Source organism: Lynx canadensis, chromosome E1, assembly GCF_007474595.2.
Source record: "Lynx canadensis isolate LIC74 chromosome E1, mLynCan4.pri.v2, whole genome shotgun sequence".
Lineage (NCBI taxonomy): Eukaryota > Metazoa > Chordata > Mammalia > Carnivora > Felidae > Lynx > Lynx canadensis.
Genome location: NC_044316.2, coordinates 32,947,797 through 32,955,857, shown reverse-complemented (window position 1 = coordinate 32,955,857; position 8,061 = coordinate 32,947,797).

Genomic DNA, 8,061 nt, shown 5'->3' with positions numbered 1-8,061 from the left:
GCAATAAATCCTAAGCCAGCAATAAATCATCCAGGAAACCACATCTTTTGGACCACATTGTGAGGTTATATTTGTATTTATTTACACCAAATCTTCAGTCTGTGTTCAAAGCCTTGAAGTCTTATTTCAGCTGTGATCAGGGACATTAGAAAGTTGTCTATCCTGGGTGATAGTCACCATTAAGAATATATTGTTAAGACAAAGTTGAAACTGGGGACACAGAAGAGGACTGTGGTGCCAGCTCCTCCATATGCACGGAGAGTCACACGCCAGGGGTGACCTAAGAGAACTGGGTACTATAGCAGTCTTTCTTAAATGCTGTTAGACTTTCTTTCTGGAAATGCAATTCTGATCCTGTCCCAATCTTCTGATAATTAACATCCAAACCCTTGAGCCTGATATTGAAGGCTTAGCACAGTCTTTCACCTATATTCCCTGTCCAGGATCCAACAACTGTCTTTCAGGTAGTTTCCATTTCAACTCTATTCTTCACTGCTTTCCAGACATGCTGTCCTACATACATTCCCTCAAAAATAAAACAAAACAAAAACCCCGTTCTTCCTCTATTTGAAACGACAGGAGCCATCATGCTGCTATGTGGGAACAAGTATGAGGACAAAACCTGGGCTAAAGCAGTTGTTCTTGAACGCTAACATGAATAAGAAAAACAACTAGGAAGATGCCGTTCTGATTCCACAGGTTAGGGTGGCGCACATAACTTTATATTTCTTACGAGTGTCTGGTAATGCTAATGTTGCTGAGCCATGGGCCACATATTGAGTAGTATGGGCTAAAATATGGCAGATGAGAATGGTAAAAAGAGACTAGGTCCCTGAAGACATTATAGAGCACTTGAGTTAATGCCAATAATAGCCTAAATCTGAAATTTTTTGTTATGTGAAAAAAACTCACCAAAAACCTATAAATGTTTTGCCCACTCTTACTGTTTTACTTTTAGCTAATCTCATTCCAAATGTTACCGTTTATCATTATTATCAAAATCTTCAGCATTGTTATCATCCTAGCCATTACTTAAACTATGTGCTGGGCATTATATGAAATCTTCTGATCAAATTATATTTTGCAACTCTCACAGCAGCTTTGTGAAGTGGGTATAATTTTCTCTATTTATGGTAGAGGAAAACAAGGCAGAAAGAGGTTATTTTTACCCATGTTCACAATTAGAAGGTTGCTGTGCAGGCCAATATCTCTCAAATTCCCTTGCTCTTAACTTTTATGTTATAAGCCACCTTCTCCATCAAGCATACAACTGATGCTTAATGACAGTGGGTGATTTTTTTAAATTTACTTTTCTTATTTGATAAACTTGTCCTGTTACAATTTGTGAATTTAAGGTGTACAGCATGTTACTTTGGGACATTTATATGTTGTAATATGTTGCCAATGAAGCAATATTGATCACATCATTATAGTACAGTATTATTGGCTACATTCATTATATTGTGCATTAGATGTCTATAAAACAGGCACTTGAAAAGATGCTCAACATCACGAGTCATCAGGGAAATGCAAATCAGAACCACAATACGATATCACCTCACACTTGTTAGAATGGCTATCAGCAAGAAGACAAGAAACAACAGGTTCTGGCAAGGATGTGAAAAACAAAAATGAACCTTTATACACTGTTGGTGAATGTAAATTAGTCCAGCGATTATGGAAAATAATATGGAGGTTCCTCAAAAGATTAAAAATAGATCTACCATATGATTCCACAATTCCACTACTAGGTATACACTCAAAGGAAATGAAAACAGGATTTTAACAAGATAAATATACACTCATATTCTTAGCATTATTCACAATAGCCAGTGTTAGGATAATTAAAATTTTCTCGGACGTTCCAGTTGGAAGTTGTCTCTTTATATTATGTTTGCATATATCTTAACATTTTGCCATTCGTTGTTCCTTCCCATATCAACACTTAACAGCTACGAGTAAAGATCCAAAGTAAATACTGAGAGTGTAGAGGGAACAACTCATCCCAGGTCTCAACAAAATTATAGGCTTATAATAATAGAAATATGAGATAAGAAAATCAATTTTATTATATTTATAATATATATCAATTTCTTTATATCAATTTTATCATAGTGTTATTAATATAAAATATATCCTCCAACTTTGGGTAGTTATTTGCACACAAGTAATCTTCCTTAATACAATTACTATTTTTGGTAAAAATATTTATCTGATATTTGTATTTCTAGCACCTAATAGATTCCATGCATAGCAAGTTCTTTACAAAGTTGAATAAATTAATATATCTCTGCATAACAGCATATGACATACAGATACCCTCAGTATTATACTTTTAAAAGGATTTTTTTGTTTTGGGTGAACTCTTTACTGAAGGGATGGAATATACCTATTATCTTCTTTTTTGTGGCTTAGAAGAGAAACAGTTAAACAATAAAAAATAATTAAAAATATTAACTGCCATTATTAAACACCTAATATTTGTCATACTGCATCCTTTATATGTTTAAGACAATTACAACATCCCAAAAAGGTAGGATCATCTCCATTTTACACACAAAAGGAATGATGCTTAGAGTGATTATGTAAGTCAAAGGTTTGCTGTTTGGGGAACTAAAATTATACTTCTTGTCTATGGCTGGTTTCAGTTTACAATAGCAGAATTTTTCAGTTTACAATAGCAGAGGGCAACCAAGGTTACATTGCCCACAAAACCTAAAATATTTATTATCTGGCCCTTTGCAGAAAAACATTTCTAACCCCCAGACTAACTTTCAAAGTCACTGAGTAGAAAGTGATAAAAACTGAGTTTAAGTCAGTTCTGCCTATTTCTAAATTCCATTTGGGGTGGATGGGTTTTGGGAATCTCAGGCTTCGATTCTCGAATCCAGTTTGATGAGGTGCTAGCTATGGAACTGTGGGAAGGCCCGGTACTCTGTAACACTCAGTGTCCCCAGCTGTAACCTGGGGAGAATAGTCTTATCTACCTGTTAATGTTACCATGAAAATCAATGTGTTGATTCACAAGAAGTCCTTGTCAGAGGTCTATTATCGGGTAATTGGTGAAGACATGGAAGGGGTTGCTCCTTCTGCTATTGCTAGTATTACTCCTATCTTTGTAATGACTATTTTACTATTGCTGTTACTACTCTAATACAAGGAATTTCTAGGACTTCACCATTTTATGGCAAAACTGCTATAGCAGTGTTATTTCTTATTTACTATTTTAGAGCTTTGTCTTTTGTCCATTGTTTCAGAAATTGTGTGACAGCATATTCTGCTATCTTTTTTATTTATATTGAGTCAATAATGCTCAATATAGGTCAAAACCCAGACAATAAATTCCACTATGGCAAAAATCATGTGATATGTATACACACACACACACACACACACACACACAGACACACATACATACACGCTTATGTGTGGCAGGCTGTTTGGCATAGGCTAGATATTGAATGACTATTGAATTAACATTCAAACATTTATTAAAATGTCACATATGAAAGATAAAGATGGATATAAAAAAGGCCACTTTATTTTCTAGGGAATAAAAAAGGAAGCAATGTTTTGCTTTGAGTGAATCAATGAAAACTACTTAAATCTGATATTTCAAGTCTTAGTAACTAATCCTTTTATCTCTGCCGGTTTACATATTGTATTTGTTGTGTGAGAAACCCATGTCTTTTTGACATACACTTGGTGCTCCCTTACTTTAAAGCAGCCACAGGGATTTTCCATTTAAATTATATTGCACCCAAGTACAATTTTGGGGAACTTGAATCTTTCCATAATGAAGTATTCAACTCCAAATGAGACTGTTGGTCTGCACTGCACAAAGCCAGCTCACTTGTAAGAATCCTGCAGGGACAAAAAGGAGAGTGAGGAGGTCTTATGTGTTTCCCCAGTACTTTTGAAACTACTAGCTGGCACTTGTTGAATCACAGCATAAGAGTGACAAAGCAGATTGATTTTAATAGACTTGAATCTATATCTGGAAGGATATAGTAAGAACAGGGAGAAAATGAATTTGAGCATTATTCCCAGAAGGATCTTGATGTAGGTGAAGCTATACAAGAAAATAATAAAGTTGCTGCACATGAAACTATAGGTAATCATGTTCTTTCTCAGAGTGGAGAGAATATTTTATTATATTTTGAAAACAAAGCATCTATTAGACAGTGGACACTGATTAGAAAATTTAGATACTAATGCCTCAAAACTTTCAACTAATTAGGAAATTTTGGAGAAACCCAGTGGATTTTTGGAAAAGCTAGTAGATCAAAGGTGAAGTTGACATAGTATTACAATTCAATGAAAATGGAATTTCCTACCTCTAAGTACTGGCATCTCCTTGATCCACTTATTTGATAATTCAAACCTGCATTGTGTATTAGATGCTAAGGATACAAACATGAGCAAGTGTCATAGTTCAGGCTGCTATAATGAAATACTGCACACTAGGTGTCTTATAACCAACAGAAACTTATTTTTCACAGTTCTAAAGGCTGAGAAGTTCAAGATCAAAATGGCAGCAGATTCAGTATCTGGTGAAAACCCACCTCCTGGTCATAGATGGCTATCTTCTCACTCTGTCCTCACGTGGCAGACTGGATAAGGGAGATTTCCAGGGTCTCTTTTACAGGGGCATTAATCCCTTTCATAAGTCAATCCTCCTGACTGAATTGCCTCCCAAAAGCCCTGTGTCCAAATGTCATCACTTTGGGGGTTAGGTTTCAACATATGAATTTTCAGAGGTTACAAACATTCAGTCCATAACAGTGAGATATGGTGATTATTTTAAAGTTTGATTTTAGTTTATTAAGTGAGACAGGCAAACTACATTTGATAAATACAGTGGTAGAGTTACATGCTATGGATCACATGGAGTCACAGTGAAGTGGGATGCAGAGAATGGTTCATAGAGAAAGTGAGACATAAAGTACTATTATTTCTTTGCCGATTTTGATATCAGGGCAATCCCGCCTTCATAAAATGAGTTGGAAGGGTTTATTCTTCTGTTTTCTTTCTTTCTTTTCTTTCTTCTTCTTTTCTTTTTTCTTCATTTAGAGAGAGTTGGGGGAGAGGGGTGGAGGGAGAGAAAGAGAGAATCTTAAGCAGCTTCCATGCTCAGTGTGGAGCCTGATGAAGGGCTCCACCCCACGACCCTGGGATCATGACCTGAGCTGAAATCAAGAGTCAGATCCTCAACCAACTGAGCCACCCAGGCATTCCTCTACAGTTTGTGAAGAATTGGTATTACTTCTCCTTAAATGTTTAATAGAATTCACTATTAAGACCATTTCAGACTGGAATTTTCTTGGTGGGAAGAATTTTAACTTTGAATTTAATTTCTTTAATGGATATAAGGTTATTCAGCCAATTTATTTCTTCTAGAGTTAGTGTCTTTAAAGGAATATGTCCATTTTATCTAAGTTTTCAAATGTATTGCCATAAAGAGTTTTGATATTTCTTGATCTCTTAATGTCTGTAGGATTTGTGGTAATGTCTCTTTTATTCCTAATATTTTTAATTTGTGTCACCTTTTTAAAGTTTCTTTGTAAGTATGGCTAAACGATAAATTTTATTGACTTTTATTCAAAGAACCAGTTTTTAGTTTCATTTATATCTCTATTGCTGTGTAGTTCTTCACTTTATTACTTTCTGCTCTTATCTTTATTAACTTCCTTCCTTCTCTATGCTTTGGGGTTTATATGATCATTTTCCCTTGGTTTCCTAAAGTGGAGCCTGAGGTCATTTACTTGAAACACTTCTTTTCTAATATATGCAATTAATATTATATATTTCCCTGTAAACAGTGCTTTAGCTTATTCCACAAATTTAATATTTTATTCTCATTTTCTGTCAATTCAGGATCTTTTCTAGTTTCCTTTGTGATTATTTTATCTATGGATTACTTATACACATTTTAACTTCCAATATTTTGGGTTTTTTCTGATATTCTGTTATCAATTTCTAGTTTCATATGATTATAGTCAAGGAATATACTTTGTATCATTTCAACTGTCTTAAATTTATTTAAAACTTTTAATGGCCCCAAATAGATTCTATTTTTATGAGTTTCTAGGTATGCTTTAAAAGGTATGTAAATTTTGTTTTTAATGTTCATATATTTTTGAGAGAGCGCAAACAGGGGAGGGGCAGAGAACGTGGGACAGAGGATCCAAAGCTGGCTTTGTGCTGACGGCAGCAAGCCCGATGTGGGGTCAAATTGAAGAACCATGAAATCATGACCTGAGCCAAAGCTGGATGCTCACCAGACTGAGCCACCCAGGCGCCCCCAAAAGGTGTGTACCTTTTAAAAGATGTGTTCTGCAACTGTTGGGTGGAATGTTCTAAAATGGTAATTACAAGACTCCGTTAATTACTGAGAGGAGTGTTAGAATATGCAATTACAATTATGGTTCCTTATATTTCTCCAGTTCATTAATTTTTCTTTCATATATTTTGTACCTCTGCTATTGTATGAACATAAATTTAGATTTTTTTTAATATCCTCTTGAGGGATTTATTACTTTATTTTTTTGAGATGTCCTTCCTTATCCTTGGTTGCATTTCTTGTTCTGAAGTCTAATTTGTCTAATATTAATGTATAGACTCCAGCTTTCTTTCTGATTAGTGTTTATATTATAGTTTCTTTTAAATTTATCCATATGTACATGTAAAATATATACACATATGTACATACGTGTGTGTGTGTGTGTGTGTATGTTGGAGAGAAATGGGGTTGGGGAAAGAGAGAGATTCCATATATAAGGGTCTTTCTTTACTTAAATTCCAATCTCTGCCTTTTAACTGGAATGTGTAGTATGTTTATTTTTAAAACAATTTTTCTTATGGTTGGATTTGAATCTGCCACCATGTGTTTGTTATACAATGTGTGTTCTTTTTTTTTTTTTACTCCTTTTCTTCCTTTGACTTTTTTCTCTATTACACGCTATTAATCATAACTCTCTGATGTCTTTGTTCCTGTTGCTCTACATTTTACAAATATTATTGTACCACTCCATTTATATTATAACATCCTTAAAACAGTATATCTCCATCTCCTCTTAGTCCTTGTGTTACTATTATCATACTCTCCAACAATTTTTAATTTGTTACTTTATAATTTTCATAGTATTATAAGAATCTGCCCTACTTTTAAATTTTTTAGAATTACAGAATTGCTTTTGACTTCATTAAAAAATTTCTTTCTAGAAGTAAACAAAAACTGAACTGGCATATTAGATAAATATAGAAAAAATCTGTTTTTCAGTCATTTGATCTTTTCAGATTAAGAAAAAAAAATGTCTCAAAGAGGTAGTCAGATAGGTTGATGGTAAGATACTTAAGCATATCTCCTGCTAATCTTTATGTGACTTGTATTGTGATGTAATGAGATGATATATGTCAAAGGTATACATAAGCTATAACACATTCTATATCAAATGATAGTCATGCAAGAGATTATCAGTTGTAATAATGTTGGTATAGAAGTAGATATGAGATCTAACATAGGGAAAGTTTATCAGGCAATACTATTTTTTAAAAATTCTCTTTGAATATAGCAAACAAATAAACAACAACAAAAATCCACCTTTTTGATATGTTACAATATCATGCTAAAGAGAACTCTGCCTAAGTTTATCTTTAGATTCCTAATTAGCTCAGTTTTTAGTACAACTCCATCAACATTTACCTAACTGCTGTTCTAGTAAATGTACATGGAATAGAGGGACTTAGTATAAGAATAGAAGAAAACTCTTATTCTCAATCTATCTGAATTGAAAGAATGGTCTTTTCAGAGATACTTAATAGAGAATTCAAAATCCTTAGCTGCATTTCAAAAGAACCACAAAATAAAAGGAGGTAGAGTACGACACCATATACCTAAAATGTGGGGGGAAAGGAGTAAAGAATGAGTTTAAACTTAAACGACCATCAATTTAAGGTAGATTGCTACATGTGGAAGATGTTATATACAAACATAATGGTAACTGCAGATCAAAAACCAGTAACAGATATGTAAAAAATAAAGAGAAAGGAATCAAGTAT